The following is a 20707-nucleotide window of genomic DNA, read 5'->3' on the forward strand; positions in this document are numbered from 1 at the left end:
TCGAACAGCCCTCACTGTCAGGAAATTCCTCCTAATGTTGAGCTGGAATCTCTTTTCCTGGAGCTTGCATCCATTGTTGTGGGTCCTAGTCTCTGGAGCAGCAGAAATCAAGCTTGCCCCCTCCTCAATATGACACCCCTTCAAATATTTAAACAGGGCTATCCTATCACCTCTTCACCGTCTCTTCTCCAGGCTAAACATCCTCAGTTCCCTGAGTCCTTCCTCATAGGGCTTCATGGTTTCCAGACCCTTCACCATTTGAGTCGCCCTCCTTTGGACACCTGGCTGCAGTTTCTCAACCGAAGGGGAGCGGCGGAGGAGAAGAAGGCGTGAGGACGAGGAGGAGAAGGGCTGGGAAAGCAGCGGACAGAGAGGCTGGGGAAGCCGCAGAAGGGCAGTGTTTTATTCAGCAGCTCCGTCGGTCCGCGCAGTGCTCGGCTCCTGAGGGACCCTCGAGGCGAAGCGGGGCCCCGCGTTGCCAACGGGGCCCGAGGCAAAGCGGCGGCGGCCCCTTCGTCGCCTTTGAAGGGACTTGGGGGACGCCGGGGCACGCAGCTGCCCTCCCCTCCCTTCTCCCGGCGGTGGGCGGAGCTCCCTTCCCTTCCGATCCGGGTCTTCCGAGCGCCTCCTCCTCCTCGTAGCTCCGGCACCGGCTCCCTCTCCTCCTCCTGCGATCGAAGGAGACCCTTCCTCGGCCCCCTCGGGTGCGGCTGCCCTTCCGGGGCTTTGGCTCTGGAGGGAGCGCGTGCGTGCGGGGTCCTGGTCGGGGTTCCGATGGCGCCGTCGTGGCGGCGGTGGTGGCCGTGGTCCTCGTGCCCGGGGAGGCGGCGGCGGCGGCGGCGCTGCGGAGCCGCTTCTGGGCGCTGAGGAGGAGGAGGAGGAGGCCGAGAGAGAGAGAGAGAGTGGGAAGCGGAGGCGCAGCGGCGTCGGCGGGGGGCGCCCGAGAGAGAGAGAGAGACCAGGGAGAGCGAGAGAGGCAGCGAGCGAAGGGGGCCGAGGCGTCCGTCGCGGAGGACGACCTCTCCTCCATCCCTCCCTCAGGAGCAGGACTAGGGCCTCCGCAGACCCGAAAGGTAAGAGAGGAGGCCGCTTTGGGCGAACGGGCGTCTCCCTTCCTCCTCCTCCTCCTCGTCGCCTTCTAGGCCTGGCTCCCTCCCTCCGTGTCTTCGCCGCGGCCTCCTCCTCTGAGGGGGGGGGGGGCTCCTCAGTGTCCGCAGAGACCTGCCCCTCCCTCCCTCCCTCCCTCCGCTGTGGCCGCAGCAGGTAATGCTGGGGCCCCGTTCGAGGCTCTCCATATTCGGAAGGCAGGGAGGGGATGGGGCTCCGGGAGCCAGGGCCAAGGGGAGGGGGGCTGCGACTTGAGTCGAGTGCTGAGGCCCTCCCAAGAGTGGGGGGGGGGAGGGGGGGCGCCTGGTTGGCGGCGTCGCCATGGAGCGGAGGAGGGAGGGAGGGGGAGCAGCGCCGTTGCCTAGGAGACGGGGCTGCGGTGCTTCTTCTGACGGGGGCGCGTGGCGGTTGCTGTGGGGCGGGGGATTCGACGCTTGTGTCATTAGCTCTGAGGGGCCTTGTCCTGTGTGTGTGTGTGTGTGGGGGGTTCCGCCTCCCTCTTTCCCCAGTCGCTGTTCCCTTGGCTTTCCCTCCGAAGACGCCTCAGCCGGGCCTGTCGGGGGGGAGGAGGGAGGGAGGGGCGTCACCTGCGCCTCAGAGCCCCCCCCGTTCCTCCTTTTAACCCCCCCTGCTCCTCTTTTTAACCCCCCCCTGCTCCTCTTTTTAACCCCCCCCATCGAGGCCTTGGCGCCTCTTCCCAAGACGGGTGCCGACGAGGCCCGTTATTCCTCTCCCCGAATAAGGCGAAGCGTCTCCCTCCCTCCCTGCTGGAAAGGTGATGCAACCCGAGCCTCCGTGTTTCTGACGGGAGCGTCGCCGCCGTCCCTCTATTTGGCGCCTTGGGCTCAAAAGGGGGGGGGGGGGCGCTTGTTGCCGCGGATCGAGGCCTCCCCCGCGAGGGGCGTTTCTTTTCCTGCCGCCCTTTTGTGGCTAGAGACTCTCTCTCTCTCTCTCTCTCTCTCTCTCTCTCTCTCTCTCTCTCTGGGAGCCCAGCGCCGTCAATACATTTCTATGCCTTCCGGCCTAGCGGTTATTCCCTGCCTGGTTCTGCTTTTCGCGGGGAGCCCTGCGCTCCTTGGATGCATAGCTCTGGAAGAGAGGAGGAGGAGCGGCCCCTGGCTCCTGGCTGGGCCGCAGAGAAGGGGCGCGGAGGGGGCTGCATCCAGAGCAGGCCTAAGCGGCGCCTTCTTAGCAGACCCAGGCCCAGTAAGATGGGCTCCTTTAGTCCTTAATAAAGCCAGCGCTGAAGCTAAGACTCTTTCTCTTGGAGTCTGTGTATAGAAAGAACAAGACATTCACAAGAGCATGGAGATCATCCTCATCCTCATCGCCATCCATGGAAATTGCTCCTGTCATTATGCAAGAGAAGGAGCAATGGAGCAGCAAAGCAGAGTCTGTTTGTCGGCACAACATTCTGACATAAGGCGCATTCGTCTTTGTCATTGATTTGTGCGCTGGGAGGATCTCCACTAGCTTTCGGCAACAGATGTATTTGCTCTGTTGTTGTTGTTATTATCATTATGCTTTATTTATACATTGCCGTAGATTTGCACTGTGAAATATTTACTCTGCAAAACATGCTTCCTACATCTACTTGTGAATGATTCTTTTCTTTAAAAAGAGATCCGGTTTTTATGGGTTGGCAGGTTTTAGTGCTTTATTTCGTAATGCTAAACCCACAAGTGGAAGCGAGAAAGGATCTTCTCCTCCTCTCTTCTCTCTACCTCCCTGAATTATTTAATTTACAGAATGGACATACAGATGCATTCATAGAATCGTAGAGTTGGAAGAGACTGCAAGGGCCATCGAGTCCAAGCACATTCTGCCATGCAGGAAATCTCAATCAGAGCATCCTCTACAGATGGCCATCCAGCCTCCGTTTGAAGACCTCTAAGTAAGGAGACTCCACCACACTCCAAGGAAGGAGTGTGTTCCACTGTCGAACAGCCCTTACTGTCAGGAAGTTCCTCCTAATGTTGAGCTGGAATCTCTTTTCCTGGAGCTTACATCCATTGCTCCAGGTCCTAGTCTCTGGAGCAGCAGAAAACAATCTTGTTCCCTCCTCAATATGACATCCCTTCAAATATGTAAACAGGGCTATCATATCACCTCTTAACCTTCTATTCTCCAGGCTAAACATCCCCAGCTCCCTGAGTCATTCCTCATAGGTCATTGTTTCCAGACATTTCACCATTTTACTTGTCCTCTTTTGCACACGCTCCAGTTTCTCAATGTCCTTTTTCAATTGTGGTGCCCAGAACTGGACACAATATTCTAGGTGGGGCCTGACCAAAGCAGAATACAGTGGCACTATTACTTCTCTTGATCTAGACACTATACTTCTATTGATGCAGCCTAAAATAGCATTGGCCTTTTTAGCTGCCACGTCACACTGTTGACTCATGTTCAATCTGTGGTCTACTTGGACTCCTAGATCCCTTTCACACATAGTTTCTTTCAGCCAGGTGTCACCCATCCTATATCTGTGCATTTCATTTTTCCGCCCTAAGTGCAATACCTTACATTTCTCTGTGTTGAATTTCATGTTGTTAGCTTTGGCCCAACTTTCTAGTCTATTCCGGTCATTTTGAATCTTGATCCTGTCCTCTGGCGTATTAGCTATTCCCCCTAATTTGGTGTCATCTGCAAATTTGATAAGTATGCTCCCAATTCTGTCATCCAGGTCATTGATAAAGATGTTGAATAGCACTGGGCCCAGGACAGAGCCCTGTGGGACCCCACTGGTCACTTCTCTCCAGGATGAAAAGGAGCCATTGTTGAGCACCCTTTGGGTTCGGCCGGTCAACCAATTACAGATCCATTTAACAGTTCCTTTGTCTAGCCCACCTTTTACAAGCTTGTTTGCAAGAATATCATGGGGAACCCTGTCAAAGGCCTTAGTGAAATCAAGATATACTATATCCACAGCATTCCCTTCATCTACCAAGCTGGTCATTTTATCAAAGAAAGAGATTAGATTTGTCTGGCATGACTTGTTTCTCTGAAACCCATGTTGACTTTTTGTGATTATGGCATTGCCTTTTAGATGTTCACAGACTCTCTGTTTAATGATCTGCTCCAGAATCTTTCCTAGAACTGATGTCAGACTAACTGGACAATAATTGTTGGGATCCTCCCCCCCCCCCTTTTGAAGATGGGGAGAATGTTTGCCCTCCTCCAGTCTGCTGGGATTTCTCCTGTTTTCCAGGAGTTTTCAAATATGATTGCCAATGGCTCCGATATTACATTTGCCAGTTCCTTTAGTACCCTTGGATGTAGTTCATCTGGTCCTGGAGACTTAAATTCTTTTAGATTAACCAGGTATTCCTGTACTATCTCCTTACTTATTCTGTGCTGAAATTGCCCTATTCTGTCCTCTGCTCCATTTTCCTCAGGTTGAGCACACTTTACCTTTTCTGAGAAGACTGAGGCAAAGAAGGTGTTGAGTATTTCTGCCTTTTCTCTGTCTTCTGTTAGCATTTTGCCATCTTCTCCACACAGTAGTCCTACCGTTTCCTTCTTCTTCCTTTTGCTGCAGATATAGCCATAAAAGACCTTTTTGTTGTTCTTAACCTCTCTAAGCAAGCCTGAGTTCATTCTGCACTTTAGCTTTTCTGACTTTACCACTACACATGCATGCTATTTGTTTGAATTCCTCTTTGGTGATTTCCCCATTTCTTATACATGTCATGTTTAAAACTTAGCTCAGTTGAAAGTAACTTAGTCATCCATCCTGGTTTCTTGAGACATCTCCCATTTTTCTTCCTCATTGGAACTGTTTCAAATTGTGCCTTCAATATCTCCCTTTTGAGAAACTCCCATCCGTCTTGGACTCCCTTCTCTTTTAGTATTCCTGACCATGGGATCACCCTCAGTATTTCTCTTAAGTTTACTAAAGTCAGCTCTCCTAAAGTCTAGAATGAGTGTCTAACTATGCCTGGCTTCTCCTTTCCATTGTATAACAAACTCCAGGAGAACATGGTCACTTCCACCTAAGGATCCCACCACTTGCACCCCATTAACCAAGTCATCCTTGTTGGTTAGGATCATTTCTAAAATAGCTGACCCCTTTGTTGCCTCTTCCACCTTTTGGACAGTGAAATTGTCTTCCAGGCAAGTGAGGAATTTGCTAGACCTTGAGGATTTGGCTGAGTTTGAATTCCAGCAAATATCAGGATAGTTGAAGTCACCCATCACTACTACATCTCTCCTTTCTGAGTGTGTGGTCATCTGTTCTAGAAAGGCATCACCCAATTTAAAGTCGAAGGCTTTCATGGCTGGCATCCATAGTTTTTTGTGGGTTTTTGGGGTTATGTGGCCATGTTCTAGCAAAGTTTGTTTCTGATGTTTCGCCAGCATCTGTGGCTGGCATCTTCATAGAATGCTTGCCTGGAAAAAGTTGGGTGTATATATACTGTGTGAGCCTGGGAATGCAGGAGTGATTTGCATGTGTATTGTTCTGTGTTGATGGCTGGCCTCAGCCTGAGAGGCTAATGCAAAAGAGGATTAATGTCTGCTAATTGGTGATCATTATTTGCTGAGAAAACCCCTGACTGAATGGTTTCCCATTTGCATTTGCTAAGTCCTTATTTTGCTATTCCTCAGGACTGGTAGCCAAATTTTGTTCACTTTAAGGGTTTCTTCTTTCCGGTTGAAATTGTCCAGGTGTTTGTGGATTTCAATGGCCTCCCTGTGCATCCTGACATGGTTGTGGTTGGCATGGTCCAGAACGTCAGTGTTTTCAAACAGTATTTTATTCCCAGGATGGTTTGTGTCATGTTCTGCTACTGCTGATTTTTCTGGCTGGCCCAGTCTGCAGTGTCTCTCGTGTTCCTTGATTCTTGTTTGCACACTGCAATTGGTGGTCCCTATGTAGACTTGTCCACAGCTGCATGGTATGCAATAAACACCTGCGGCTGTGAGAGGGCCTCTCTGGTCCTAGGCTGAGTGAAGCATTTGTTGGACTTTCTTCGTCGGTTTGTAAACCATTTGAAGGTTGTGCTTCCTCACCACTTTGCCTATTCTGTCTGTGACTCCTTTGATGTATCGTAAAAATAACTTCCTTTTGGGTGGCTGCTTGTCTTTACTTTTCTGGGTTTTCCTTGGCCTGGCAGTCCTTCTGATGGCTGAGCTGGAATAACCATTGGCCCGTAGAGCCTGGTCCAGGTGCTTCAGCTCATCTTCCAAGAAGTGGGGTTCGCAGATGCGTTTTGCTCTGTCTACCAGTGTTTTGACTGTGCTTCCTTTTTTGTCCTGGGTGACGGTTGGAGTTCTTGTGCAGGTATCTGTCTGTATGTGTCAGTTTTCTGTATACTCTGTGACCCAAACGTAGGTTTGGTTTGCAGATGACAAGGACATCCAAAAATGGCAGTGTTCCTTCCTTTTCTTTTTCCATAGTGAATTGGATGTTAGGGTGGATGTTGTTCAGATGGTTCAGGAATACAGCCAGGTCTTCTTCTCCATGGCTCCAGATGGCGAAAGTGTCATCCGCGTATTAGAACCAAGTTGTGGGCTTTTTTGGTGCTGTTTCCAGGGTTTGCTTTTCAAAGTGTTCCATGTAAAAGTTTGCAATCACCAGGTTTAGAGGGCTTCCCATTGATACCCCATCTCTCTGTTCGTAGAATCCATTGTCCCACTGGAAATAGCTTGTGGTGAGGCAATGTTTGAACAGGGCTATGATGTCTTCTGGAAAAATCTATTGGATGAGTGTCATGGTGTCCATTATGGGGACTTTGGTGAAAGCATTCTCTGAAGATGCCAGCCACAGATGCTGGCGAAACGTCAGAAAGAAGCTCTGCTAGAACATGGGCACATAGCCTGAAAAAAACCACAAAAAACCATCATCCAATTCCTCAGTCTGACTTGGGGGTCTGTAGTAGACTCCCACAATAACATCCTTGTGGTTTCCCTCCCCTTTATTTTTTATCCAGATGCTCTCCACCTGGCTTCCATGATTGATGTCCTGGATCTCTTCACTGGTATAAATGTCCCTGACATATAAGGCTATTTCTCCTCCTTTCCTGTTTGGCCTATTTCTCTTAAAAAGGTTATACCCCTCTATTTCCACATTCCAATTATGAGACTCATCCCACCAGGTTTCAGTGATGCCTATTATATCATATTTGCTTTGTTGTAGTAGGAATTCAAGTTTATCCTGTTTATTTCCCATGCTCTGTGCATCAGTGTAGAGACATCTAAGACCATGGGTCCCCTTTACTTGCTGCCTGTGCAAGTTCTTTTGCCTCCCACTGTTGGGTCCTTGCACTGTTTGTCTTGTTCCCTCTCTGTCAGTTTGACTATCTTCTCCAGCCCTTTTGCCTTCCAGAATATTGTCTCCCTCCCCCACATAACTCAGTTTAAAGCCCTCCTGATCAAATTCTTGAGACTGTTGGCAAAAACATTTCTGCCAACTGGCGTGAGATGCAACCCGTGCCTTGCCAGAAGTCCTTCCTCATGGAACCTAAGTCCATGATCCAAGAATCCAACCCGTTCCTGGTGACACCATCTACGGAGCCAGTTGTTTACATCCGCTATTTTATTTTTCCTTCTTGGACCATGCCCTTCAACTGGGAGAAGAGAAGAGATGACAACCTGTGCATCCATCCCTTTCAACTTCCTACCCAAAGCCTCATAATCCCTTATGATATTCTGAAGGCTGTGCCTTGCAGTATCATTGGTTCCCACATGAACCAAAAGAAAGGGGTGATGCTCAGTAGGTTTGACAAGTCTTGTCAGCCTCTCTGTTACATCACAGATCTTTGCCCCAGGGAGACAGCACACCTCCTGAGACATCTTGTCAGGCCCACAAACCACTGGTTCAGTGCCTCTCAGCAAAGAGTCCCCCATGACCACCACCACACACCTCCTCCGAGGCTTAGCAGCGGCTGTTCCTTTTGGTGGTACTCCCAGGGTCCCTTGCTCTGTCCCTGAAGTCTGTCTCTGCTGCTGTTCCTCATCACCCTTGATAGTAGAGAAAGATTGAAATCTATTCTGTAGCTGCAAGTTCACAGAATGTTCCTTGGTCTGCCTACTTCTGACATTCCTCCAACTATCTACTTCTGTTGTGTGTAAAGTGACCTCCTCCTCCCCAGCAACTTTCTCTGTGTATTTCACATCCAAGACCGTCTGGTTCATTCTGGTCAGGAAAACCTCTTGCTCCCTATGATGCTCAAGTGTAGCTACCTGGGCCTCCAGCTGCTGTACTTTCTCTTCTAAGAGGGCTACCAACTTGCACTTAGTGCAGGTGAAGTTCCTCACATCCCTAGGCAAAAAGACAAACATCCCACAAGTGATGCAGGTAACTGCAGCAGGTCCTTCAGTGTCCATACCGAGAAGTCTTAAGGAGGCACTGAAACAAGACTGTGGGCTTCCCCTGCTAAACTTGGCCTTTGTCACTGAGTTCAGGTCGCTGGGCCAATAGTTATGTGCATTTGATTCAGTGCATTTACTCTAGTTGAGACTAACTAAATGTAGTTTCAGGCCTATCCAAAGCATTGGGGGGGGGGGGGGTTAGACCTCAGTTTCCTGGAATGGGTGGGCATGGGGCTAAACCTGGGCAAGGGGCCTGGACTCATTTGTTTATATTTATGTATTGATATATTTCTGTTTTTAGAAACCACCCTTCAATAGATCATAGAATGTTCAAAGCAACATTAAAATAACAAGTACTCAACAAAAATATTACATTTTAAGTATAATATTATGTTATCTTATACAGTATCCTACCATCCAAAGGCCCATGAAATATACCATCCAAGTTGAATTAGAATCGTAGAGTTGGAGGAGACCCCAAGGGCCATCGTGTCCAAACCCCTGCCCTCTCAATCAAAGTATCCCTGACAGATGGCCATCCAGCCTCTGCTTAAAGACCTCCAAAGAAGAAGACTCCACCACCCTCCGAGGGAGTGTGTTCCACTGTCAAACAGTCCTTACTGTCAGGAAGTTCCTCCTAATGAGGTGGAATCTCTTTTCCTGGAGTTTGCATCCATTCTTCTGGGTCCTACTCCTGGTGGCGCAGTGGTTAAATGCCTACACTGCAGCCACTCACAAACCATAAGGTTGCGAGTTCAATACCAGCGAAAGGGCTCAAGCTCGACTCAGGCTTGCATCCTTCCAAGGTTGCTAAAATGAGTACCCAGATTGTTGGGGACAGTTAGCTTACAATTTGTAAACTGCTTAGGGAGTGCTTAAGTGCACTGATAAGCGGGATAGAAATGTATTTGCTATTGCTATAGTCTCTGGAGCAGCAGAAAAGAAGCTTGCTCCCTCCTCAATATAACATCCCTTCAAATATTTAAACAGGGCTGTCATATCACCTCTTAACCTTCTCTTCTTCAGGCTAAACATCCCCAGCTCCCTAAGTCATTCCTCATAGGACATGCTTTCCAGACCCTTCACCATTTTAGTCTCCCTCCTTTGGACACGCTCCAGTTTCTCAACATCCTTTTTGAATTGTGGTGCCCAGAACTGGACACAGTATTCCAGGTGGGGCCTGACCAGAGCAGAATAGAGTGGCACTATTACTTCCCTTGATCTAGACTCTATACATGTATTAATGCAACCTAAAACTGCATTGGCCTTTTTAGCTGCCTCATGATACTGTTGACTCATGTTTAACTTGTGGTCTACTTGGACTCCCAGATACCTTTCACATGTAGTTTCATTCAGTCAGGTGTCCTCCATCCTATATCTGTTCATTTCATTTTTCTGCCCTAAGTGCAGTACCTTACATTTCTCCGTGGTGAAATTCATTTTGTTAGCTTTGACTCAGTTTCTAGTCTATTCAGGTCATTTTAAATTTTGATCCTGTCCTCTGGAGTATTAGCTACTCCTCCTAATTTGGTGTCATCTGCAAATTTGATAAGTATGCTCCCAATTCTGTCATCCAAGTCATTGATAAAGATGTTGAATAGCACTGGGCCCAGGACAGAGCCCTGTGGGACCCCACTGGTCACTTCTCTCCTGGATGAAAAGGAGCCATTGTTGAGCACCCTTTCAGTTTGGCTGGTCAACCAATTACAAATCCATGTAACTGACTTTGTCTAGCCCACATTTTACAAGCTTATTTGCAAGAATGTCATGGGAAACTTTGTCAAAGCCTTTAATGAAATCAAGATATATTATATCCATAGCATTCCCTTCATCTACCAAGATGGTAATTTTATCAAAGAAAGAGATCAGATTTGTCTGGCATGACTTGTTTCTCTGAAACCTATGTTGACCTTTTGTGATTATGGCATTGCCTTCTAGATGTTCACAGACTCTCTGTTTAATGATCTGTTCTAGGATCTTTCCTGGTATTGATGTCAGACTAACTAGACGATAATTGTTTGTATCCTCTTTTTTGTCCCCTTTTTGAAGATGGGGACAACGTTTGCCCTTCGCCAGTCTGCTGGGATCTCTCCTGTTCTCCAGGAGTTTTCAAAGATTATTGCCAATGGTTCCGATATTACATTTGCCAGTTCTTTTAATATCCTTGGATGTAGTTCATCTGGTCCTGGAGGCCTCTATTCTTTTAGATTAGCCAGGTATTCTTGTACTATCTCTTTACTTCAGTGTTGAAACTCCCCTATTCTGTCCTCTGCTCCATTATCCTCAGGTTGAGCATCCTTTGGCTTTTCTGAGAAGACTAAAGCAAAGAAGGTGTTGAGTAATTCTGCCTTTTCTCTGTCTTTTGCCATCTTCTCCACACAGTGGTCCTGCCATTTCCTTCTTCTTCATTTTGCTGTGGACATATTCAAAAAAGGCCTTTTTATTGTTCTTAAGTGCGCTTTAGCTTTTCTGACTTTACCGCTACATGTGCTTGCTTATTTGATTTAATTCCTTTTTGGTGATTTCCCCCTTTTTCCATTTCTTATACATGTTCCGTTTCAAACTTAGCTCGGTTGAAAGTTCCTTAGTCATCCATCCTGGTTTCTTGAGACACCTCCCGTTTTTCTTTCTCACTGGAACTGTTTCAAATTGTGCCTTCAGTATCTCCCTTTTGAGAAAGTCCCATCTGTCCTGAATTCCCTTCTCTTTTAGTATTCCTGACCATGGGATCACCCCCAGTATTTCTCTAAGTTTACTTAAATCCTCTCTCCTAAAGTCTAGGATGCGTGTCTGACTATGCCTGGCTTCTCCTTTTCATTGTATAACAAACTCCAGGAGAACATAGTCACTCCCACCTAAGGATCCCACCACTTGCACCCCATTAACCAAGTCATCCTTGTTGGTTAGGATCATTTCTAAAATAGCTGACTCCCTTGTTGCCTCTTCCACCTTTTGGACAATGAAATTGTCTTCGAGGCAAGTGAGGAATTTTCTAGACCTTGAAGCTTTGGCTAAGTTTGATTTCCAGCAATTATCAGGATAGCTGAAGTCACCCATTACTACTACATCTCTCCTTTCTGAGTGTGTGGTCATCTGTTCTAGAAAGGCATCATCCAATTCCTCAGTCTGACTTGGGGGTCTATAGTAGACTCCCACAATAACATCCCTGTTGTTTCCCTCCCCTTTAATTTTTATCCAGGTACTCTCCAGGATTGATGTCCTGGATCTGTTCACTGGTGTAAATATCTCTGATATATAATGCTATTCCCCCTCCTTTCCTGTTTGGCCTGCTTCTCTTAAAAAGGTTATACCCCTTTATTTCTACATTCCAATCCTGAGACTCATCCCACCAGGTTTCAGTAATGCCTATTATATCATATTTGCTTTGTTGTACTAGGAGTTCAAGCCCAAGGTAAAGATCAACAAACTCTGTTTATGGATTTAAATAAATTTATTATAACCAACTAGAGGGAACACTGAAGGGTAGATAACTAAACAGAGCACAACGCCGAAGAAATACATGAGCTTCTAGAATTCTTCCACATTGAATCTATTTCTTTTGCCTGGATGAACTCGTTAGGTGCAATATTCACATCCATCTCCAGACTGATCTCTTTATGTCTATTTACAACAGCCATGAGACTGAGCCTGGTTTGCCTCATAGCAAACCACGGCAGAAAGGTCTTTATTCTAGGAAGGCCTGACTTTTTTTGATGAACATGATGAAACCAGTATTGTCAGAGAGATTTTGATCAGCTATGTTATTTCTGATAGTTGGTGCTGCAGATATTTGCCTTGTGTCCCATTCAGAAGATCAACTACACCCCGAAGAGCTGAAACTTTAACTTTCATCTCCCTTGCAGTATTCAAAAGCATATCACAATGAAGCTGTAATCTAGAAGAATTCATGTTGGTCGTATAAAAGCCTGCAATGGATGTGCTGTCAATCTCGCAAGTGATAAACTTTTCAGTTTTGCTCATATGTTTACACACGTCTGAGGAAAAATGATTGTGTAAACCGCTGATGATATTATTAATTTAATCACATCATAAAATATTTTCCAGTAGAATGCCTCAGTAGACTATGGACTTTATCACATGGGGCCAAACTGCCAAAATCCCATGCAGAAATTGGATTTAAAAACCAGAAAAAACCCCGCAAAAATGGGTAGTTTTTCACACACAACCCAAACACATTAACCCAAACAGAAAGTAGACAAAACCTGCCCCTTTTTACTTTTAGGATTTTCTGAAAATAAAAAAGGAGCAGGTTTTGTCTAGTTTCCATTTGGGTTAATGTAGCCTTAATTAGAATCATAGAATCATAAAGTTGGAAGAGACCACAAGGGCCATCCAGTCCAACTCCCTGCCATGCAGGAAATCCCAATGAAAGCATCCTCGACAGATGGCCATCCAGCCTCTGTTTAAAGACCTCCAAAGAAGGAGATTCCATTACTCTGCGAGGAAGAGTGTTCATTCCACTGTCGAACAGCCCTTACTGTCAGGAAGTTCCTCCTAATGTTGGAGTGGAATCTGTAGCTTGCATCCATTGTTCCGGGTCCTAGTCTCTGGAGCAGCAGAAAACAAACTTGTTCCCTCCTCAATGACACCCCTTCAAGTATTTAAACAGGGCTGTCATATCACCTCTTAACCTTCTCTTCTCCAGGCGAAATATCCTCAGCTCCCTGAGTCTTTCCTCCTAGGGCATGGTTTCCAGACCCTTCACCATTTTAGTTGCCCTCATTTGGACACACTCTAGTTTCTCAAAGTCCTTTTTGAATTGTGGTTAATTCTCATTAATGCTAACGTCATCCGAGAAACAATCAACTTTTGTGTGTTTTTTTCTACATTCTGTTTGGGTTAATCCCAAATATCTGAAAAACTACCCGCCTTTGCAGGGTTTTTTCAGTTTAAATCCAGTTTCTGCAAAGGATCAGTCCTGTGTGATAAACTCCTCAGACTGGTGATGCTCAATTTGTCACAGGGACTTTCTGTGCCTGGGCAGGGTAGAGCTTCCTAAATCTAAGTCTTTAGTTGCCAGTATTATCTCTGTCCAGAACTCTTCAAAGTTGTTCCTTGGCTACTTTATACTCACCTTGACAGACCCCAAAAGAAGTTTTGCTTGATGGAACTGTAGGTTACTTTTTTGAAGTGCTGTATTTAGTGTATCCAAACAGCCAAACACAAGTATTAGAGCTGCAGCGTGAAGAAAAAAGCAGCTTTGCACTTATCTATCTGCTTCCCCCCCCCCCCCACATTTCCCCTTTCCTTGGATGCCACAGCCTCAAAGAAATCAATGAGCTAACAGTCCGTTTTGTGGTCTTGCGGGACTAAATCATTTCAGATATAAGTTCTTGTCTTCCTCTTGAAATTTTTTAAACCAGGCAACACTTTTGGGTGAACTTCAAACCAAAATAATGTCAGCTACTTCACTCAAAAAAAGTTTCTATGCATGGCAACATTTCCTTATACATCCTACACAACTACATTCACAGCATGGGCCGCATAGTGCACATTAGTTATTCTTCATTCATATGATCCTGCAGCCCACTAATGCATCCAGCTACATTTTATGCTGCATCGTAGCATTGGCCACGGCACCTATTAAGAGGAAGATTAAAGCAGGACTCTTGTGAAGGGAAAATGCAATTTTTTAAATGTGAGAGAACACCTATCTAGGAATTTCTTGGTTCTCCAGCAGATGTCTGTGGTTCATATTTGCTGTAACCTAACAACAGAATTGTACTGGAGGTCCAACAAATGCCTAGAGAAGTGTATTCTCTAGGAATATTTGGATTCCCCAGTGTGACTTCTGCTGGAGGTTGACTATAGAGTCATGCTGGAGGATCTCGAGATTCCTAAAGAGAACATACTGATCAAATCCATGAATAATAAAATCCATAAAAGTCAAATCCGCTAATGTGGAGGGACAACTGTATACTATACTGTAGTAAAAAGCCACTTCAGTCTATGGGGTTGTTCCCACTTAAGATTTGAAACGATTTAAAATACAACGTTTTTAATAAAATCGATTCAAAATAACACTGTTCTTATCCCGCTATCCGAATCGCTTTGTTCATCGTTCCCATCTGGTTATTTAAATCGAAGTTTTTACCTGCAAGCGTTCCTACTTGGCATGAAATCGGTGTTTAAATAAAGCGATTCTTCTCCTCCATACCTTATTTGGAGCTGTCAATCAATAGTACGTCAGAATGACGTAACGTTAATCCGGAATATTTGGAAGCGATTTATCTTTTGGCATCGTTTCCATTTCATTGACTGTTTGTGAATTTAGCGAATTTAGGAAAGCGAATTTAGGAAACCCAAGCTCTTTCCAGAGGAACTATGGGATAGGTTTTCCATGACAGCATCCCCTCTTCATGTCTCCCAAAAGACAGCCAGGGAGAATCCCTTCAGAGAGCACAGAGATCAATGGGAGAGGCTTCTGGCAAAGCGAAGCTCTTTCCAGAGGAACTATGGGATAGGTTTTGGAGGGCAGCATCCTGTCTCCCAAGACAGCCAGGGAGAATCCCTTCAGAGAGCACAGAGATCAACGGGAGAGGCTTCTGGCAAAGCGAAGCTCTTTCCAGAGGAACTATGGGAGAATCCCATCAGAGAGCCCAGAGATCAATGAAGGAGGCTGCTGGAAAAGCAGGGAGGGAGCACTCTTCCCAAAGATTCTCTTTCCAGGGTTGGAGGAGAAGGCAGATTCCATTTGAGAAAGGGAGAGAGAAAGGCATCCACCCCCCCCCCCCAATTGATTAGAGCCCTTCCCTGCCTGGGCGAGATCAGATGTCTCCTCGTGAGGAGCCATCCCTTCCCTGCCTCTCCTCCGTTAGAAATGGGCTCTCCCCACACAGAGGGGAGGTTGCAATCCACCGGGGGAAGCCTTGAGCAGCTGGGACTTCAGGTGTTTAAAGCGCTGAAGAGATTAAGCGCCTGTAAACCATTAAAATAAAAATAATCCTTATCTCTTATTGAAAGACCACAGCGGACAAAGGGGTGAGGGAAGCAAAAATGGCCACAGCCAGACGGATGGGGACAGAAAGGGCAACTCCCCCAAGGACAGCCCCATCGCACTCCGCTCCTCCCATTCATCTAACGCAATTTCAAAGGCTGTCGTTCCTATTTAAATGCTCCGGTTCCTAAATCAAATCAATGGAAAAACGTAGGTCGGACCCTAGTGTTTTTTTAACACGCGTTAAATGAGGAAAACTCGATTCAAAATTTTATTCCGCTCTACAATTCGATTTGTAGTGGGGACGATTGCGGGTTGCTCTAGAACCGTTCTAGGTTTAAATCGGATCCTAATAGGAACGCCACTCCTTGGATTCGATTCAGAACGCGGGGTTTCACCTAGTGAGAACAACCCCTATTAATGTATGTAGAACATGGTGGCCACGATCTTAAAAACTCATTCACAATAGCTGGTTAAATCCATTTGTAATTTGTATGATCCAGCTATGATCTCAACTGGGGAATATCATCAACATAAAGTAGCAAGAGCTGACTAAGGTTTCATCCTTTTTCAGTATAGCCACAAACTGCAAGGCCTTGGCAGGCAAGTTATTTTACAGAGAATTACATTTTCAGCAGTGCCTTTCTAGCTTCTTGCATTTGCTTCTATTTTCCTTCTGAGCAAATGGCATGGTCATTTACACCACTTCCAACAGCAGCCATAATTTGAACAGCTGCATGGTGAAAATGTGAATGTTCACGGCTATGCAAACTTTCTAGAGCAGGGGTTTCCAACCCTTTTGACTCACGGAGTTCTTTTTAGAGTCAGTTTCTATGGCGGAGCCCCTAAGAGGTCTATCCTATGTCTTACAAGTTAAAGGTGTTTAGTAGTGCTATTTTTTTTTCTTATTCTTTAATTTCATTCAATTTTTATTTCTTTCATTTTCCTGGAGCGGCCACGGAGCATCTGGGAAGTTCATGTGGAGCCCCAAGGGCTCCACGGAGCACATGTTGGGAACCGCTTTTCTAGAGCTTTCTTTCAGTTTGAGAAGCCTTTCTTAACCAAACATATGTATCCCTGTCTGTTTCGGGGAGAGGAGCACTCATTCCACTTGCTGTGTAATCGGTGTGTTGCAATATGCTTTGCTCATTTCATAAGAGAGCTAATCAAAGGTTCTCTTCAATGTGTCCTTGTACTGATGACATGCTGGCTTTCTTTTCAAACCAGGAACACTAATACCTGAAGCCATATGTAATACTTCTTCAGCTTGCTCATGGAACGTATAAATCCCAAGCAGCTGCCAATGCCAACCACAGCACATATTTTCTTGTTTTTCACAAGACATCTCTCCAGTGTGGTGATTGTGATCTGTTGTTCAACCAATGAAACAGGATTCTTCAGGAGGATAGCAAACACGTTTATAAGTTCCAGCTGGTTCAAAGAGCAGCAGCTAGATTGTTGACCAGGGCTGGTTACAGGAAGCATAGAACTCCCCTGCAAAAACAGTTCTGGTGGCCTGGAGCTATACAGTCCTATACAGTTTGGGTCCAGGTTATTTGAAAGACTGCATTCTTCCTTATGAGCTTGCCCATGCTTAGAGACCTTCTGGGGAAGCCCTTCTTCCACCATCTTCAGAGGCGTGCCTGGTGGGAACATGGGAAAGAGAGGGCCTTCTCAGTGGCTGTTCCAGTGCGCAGGAACTCTCTTCCCAGGGAAACTTAACTGGCTCTCTTCTTGACACCTCCTTTTGAAAGCAGGCAAACATGTCTTTGTTCTGGCAGGCCTTTGGGAAATAACCTGAGCCTATATTTATGTTTTTAAGGACTTGTAAAATTGTATTTTTAAAATGTTTAATTTTTTTAATATTGTAATATATTTATTTTATTTTCGTAGATATTAAAATGTATAAGTTTTAAATTTTGTAAGGTTGCCTTGAGGCCCAGTATTGGGTATAGGCAGGGTACAAATAAATATCTAATAATAATAATAATAATAATAATAATACATTCCAAATGAATATATAAATATGTCTTTTGTGTATGAAAACCTGCTTCTCTTCCCCACCCACTCAGATGGGTAGTTACACACACACCCTTCCCATATGGCTGACTATAAAATAGAGATGGGATGGAAATGTTTGTTTCCTCAAAACAGGGCCCAGGGGAGCATAAGTCCTCCTTCTTTTATGCAGGAATATTGGAATTACTTCCAACCCAGTGGTCCACGATTCACTCTACCACTTTTTTACTTACCCAGACAGATGATTCAGGGGCACTAGAAAAAAGTCAAAAACTCTTTCTCCAATTTTATTGCTAGCACTATCAGGAAAGAACGGATGCATTTGCCCCAGGGCAGTTCATCTGAAGCCTGAGTGGTGGGTGATGTCAGTAGCGTTACTAGGGTTAGTGTCACCCATTGTGGTCACTCATGGTATCACCCCCTCCATTGACCTCTTATTTCACACCATACAAAATCCTTAGTAATGCTTTTTTGCACTAATGTTACTCATAAATTGTTAATTCTCATATTCCACTGGTTTTAATGCTAATAGTTGTGACATAAACAACTAGCAAAATTGAAACTATACCTTCAAATTACAATATCATATACATAAGCTAAATGTATTTACCTATACAGTGGGGTCCTTGGTTCCAGAACCCTCCGTGGATAACAAAAGCCGTGGATGCTCAAGTCCAGTTATATGCAATGGCATAGCAAAATGGTGTCCCTTATATAAAATGGAAAATCAAGGTTTGCTATTTGGAATTTATATTTTTAAAATATATTTTCAAGCCATGGATGCTTGAATCCATGGATAAAAAATCCATGGATAAGGAGGGCCGACTGTACATAGTGAAGATTTGGTTAAAATGTGATGTTTTTAAAGAAAATTTAAAAAAAGAATAAAATTTAAAAATTCAACAAATTTTTTTTTAATTTAAAATTTTGAAATTTTAATTTTAAAAAATTCTGGGGGCTCACCTTTCTTCTCCCACTGAGCTTCACTCCCACCATCTCTTAAAGCATTTTAAAGGGAGAAAGGTGAACGTGACAGCCCTTTTCTGCCAAAAGGTAGGTGTTTGAGGAACACTGGTGTCACACCCCCTTTGGGTGTCATCCCCCCTCCATGATGCCACTGGGTGGAGTTCAATAAGAGCTCTGATTTTCCCACTCTTCAGGCAATTCTCGTCTTCCATGGTTTCTTAAAGATAGGAGATTTTCACATGGGCAAAAATGACGGAAGCTTAGTGGGATGCTGCCATCACTATTGCACAATTGTGCAGAGATTATCGGATATTGCACAGCATTGCAATAAATGCACCATTATCCCATGAATAAAGAGGAATTCTAGCGGCACTTTTTATTCATCACCTTCTACCACTCCATGTTAGTTTCACCTTAGGGTCGCCATAAGACAGAAACAACGTGAAGGCACCACACAGACAAGTCATGTTCTCTCAGCATTAAGGGATGGCAAGGGCAAACCAACTTGCCCCTTTCCCAACTCTGGGAGCCAGTTAAAGGTATGATTCTATGATCAGATGAGGGGAGGAGGAAAGAATAGGCACGTGCCTGCTCCACTCCTTTCCATGCCCTCTCTTGCTTTTAACTGGATTTGGGAAGCCAGTTAAAGAGACGGGAGGGTGGGGAGAAGAGGCACAGTTGTGCGCCTGATCCTTCTTCCCCCACCCCGCCCTCCTGTGCGGGAAGGTGGAGGAAGAGACAGTGCCCGCCTGTTCCTCCCGTGCCTTTAACTGCCTCCCCACAGACAGTTGAAAGGATAGGAGGGTGGAGGAAGAGGAGGATGAGGCCATGTGTCTACAGAGAGAGCATGCGTGTCATAGGTTTGCCCCCACTCGTATAAGCCATCATATTCCCCATCACCATGTATGGATGTGAGATCTGGACAATGAAGAAACTAGATAGGAAGAAAATAAACTCATTTGAGAAGTGGTGCTGGAGGAGAGTGCTGATGATACAGTGGACAGTCAAAACAAACAAACAAGCAAAGGCACATTTATTAGACAATCCATCTCATCTTAAAATGTACAAAATTTAGTAACAGGTCAAAACTTAATTTTTGGGAAGTAAAAAAACCATATAATCATAGAATAATAGAGTTGGAAGAGACCACAAGGACCATCCAGTCCAACCCCCTTGCCATGCAGGAAATCCAAATCGAAGCATCCCTGACAGATGGCCATCCAGCTTCTGCTCAAAGACCTCCAGGGAAGGAGACTCTACTACACTCCAAGGGAGTGTGTTCCACTGTTGAACAGCCCTTACTGTCAGGAAGTTCCTCCTAATGTTGAGGTGGAATCTCTTTTCCTGGAGCTTGCATCCATTGTTCCGGGTCCTAGTCTGGAGCAGCAGAAAACAAGCATGTTCCCTCCACAATATGACATCCCTTCAAATATTTAAAAAGGGTTATCATATCACCCCTTAACCTTCTCTTCTCCAGGCTAAACATCCCCAGCTCCCTAAGTCCTTCCTTGTAGGGCATGGCTTCCAGAGCCTTCACCATTTTAGTCACTCTCCTTTGGACACGCTCCAGTTTCTCAATGTCCTTTGTGAACTGTGGTGCCCAGAACTGGACACTATATTCCAGGTGGGGACTGACCAAAGCAGAATAGAGTGGCACTATTACTTCCCTTGATCTAGACACTATAGTTTTATTGATGCAGCCTAAAATTGCATTGGCCTTTTTAGCTGCTGCGTCACACTGTTGACTCATATTCAACTTGTGGTCTACTTGGACTCCCAGATCCCTTTCACATGTAGTTTCATTTAGCCAGGTGTCCCCCATCCTATATCTGTGCATTTTATTTTTCTGCCCTAAGTGCAGCACCTTACATTTCTCCGTGTTTAATTTCATTTTGTTAGCTTTGGCCCAGCTTTCTAGTCTATTCAGGTCATCTTGAATTTTGATCCTGTCCTCTGGGATATTAGCTACTCCCCCTAGTTCGGTGTCATCTGCAAATTTGATAAGTATTCCCCCAATTTTGTCCTCCAAGTCATTGATAAAGATGTTGAAAGATGTTGAAACCCTTCATTTTATTTAGTAGATGATATGCAACCTGAAATGTTGTTATAATTCTTACTATGGCTGGCTGTCTTTCTCTTTTGAGTGTAACAGGCAGATCATAAAGGTAATAGAAATGTGGTAATAGCTTTAAAAATCCCTTGTTGTGTTCTTTTGCAAGTACATTTCATAAAATTTTGTTCTAGCAGAGAGTTATTATCCAATTTTATATATATCGCTGAAAGGCTAATCAGTTGTTGAAAACTAAACCACTTAAATGATTTCCTTGACTAACTGAGTTATTATTA

The 20707-nt window shown here is 45.2% G+C and overlaps 1 protein-coding gene across 26 annotated transcripts in view; it reads left to right on the plus strand.

Annotated features, from left to right (window-relative positions):
• The first annotated feature begins 672 nt into the window (after positions 1 to 672).
• Positions 673 to 20707, plus strand: part of ADGRL3 (adhesion G protein-coupled receptor L3) — a 495567-nt gene continuing 475532 nt past the window's right edge. For 13 of the 26 annotated variants that reach the window (XM_089488987.1, XM_089488993.1, XM_089488998.1 and 10 more), the window contains exon 1: positions 676 to 1073. The gene's annotated coding sequence lies outside the window, so the exon portion shown is untranslated. Of the gene's footprint in view, positions 1074 to 20707 lie in introns of all 26 variants that reach the window. The other 13 variants (XM_089489004.1, XM_089489005.1, XM_089489003.1 and 10 more) reach the window with 3 other exon arrangements.

Source organism: Sceloporus occidentalis, unplaced genomic scaffold, assembly GCF_023333645.1.
Source record: "Sceloporus occidentalis isolate IW3139 unplaced genomic scaffold, rSceOcc1.0.p SCAF_1, whole genome shotgun sequence".
In the NCBI taxonomy this organism is placed as follows: Eukaryota; Metazoa; Chordata; class Lepidosauria; order Squamata; family Phrynosomatidae; genus Sceloporus; species Sceloporus occidentalis.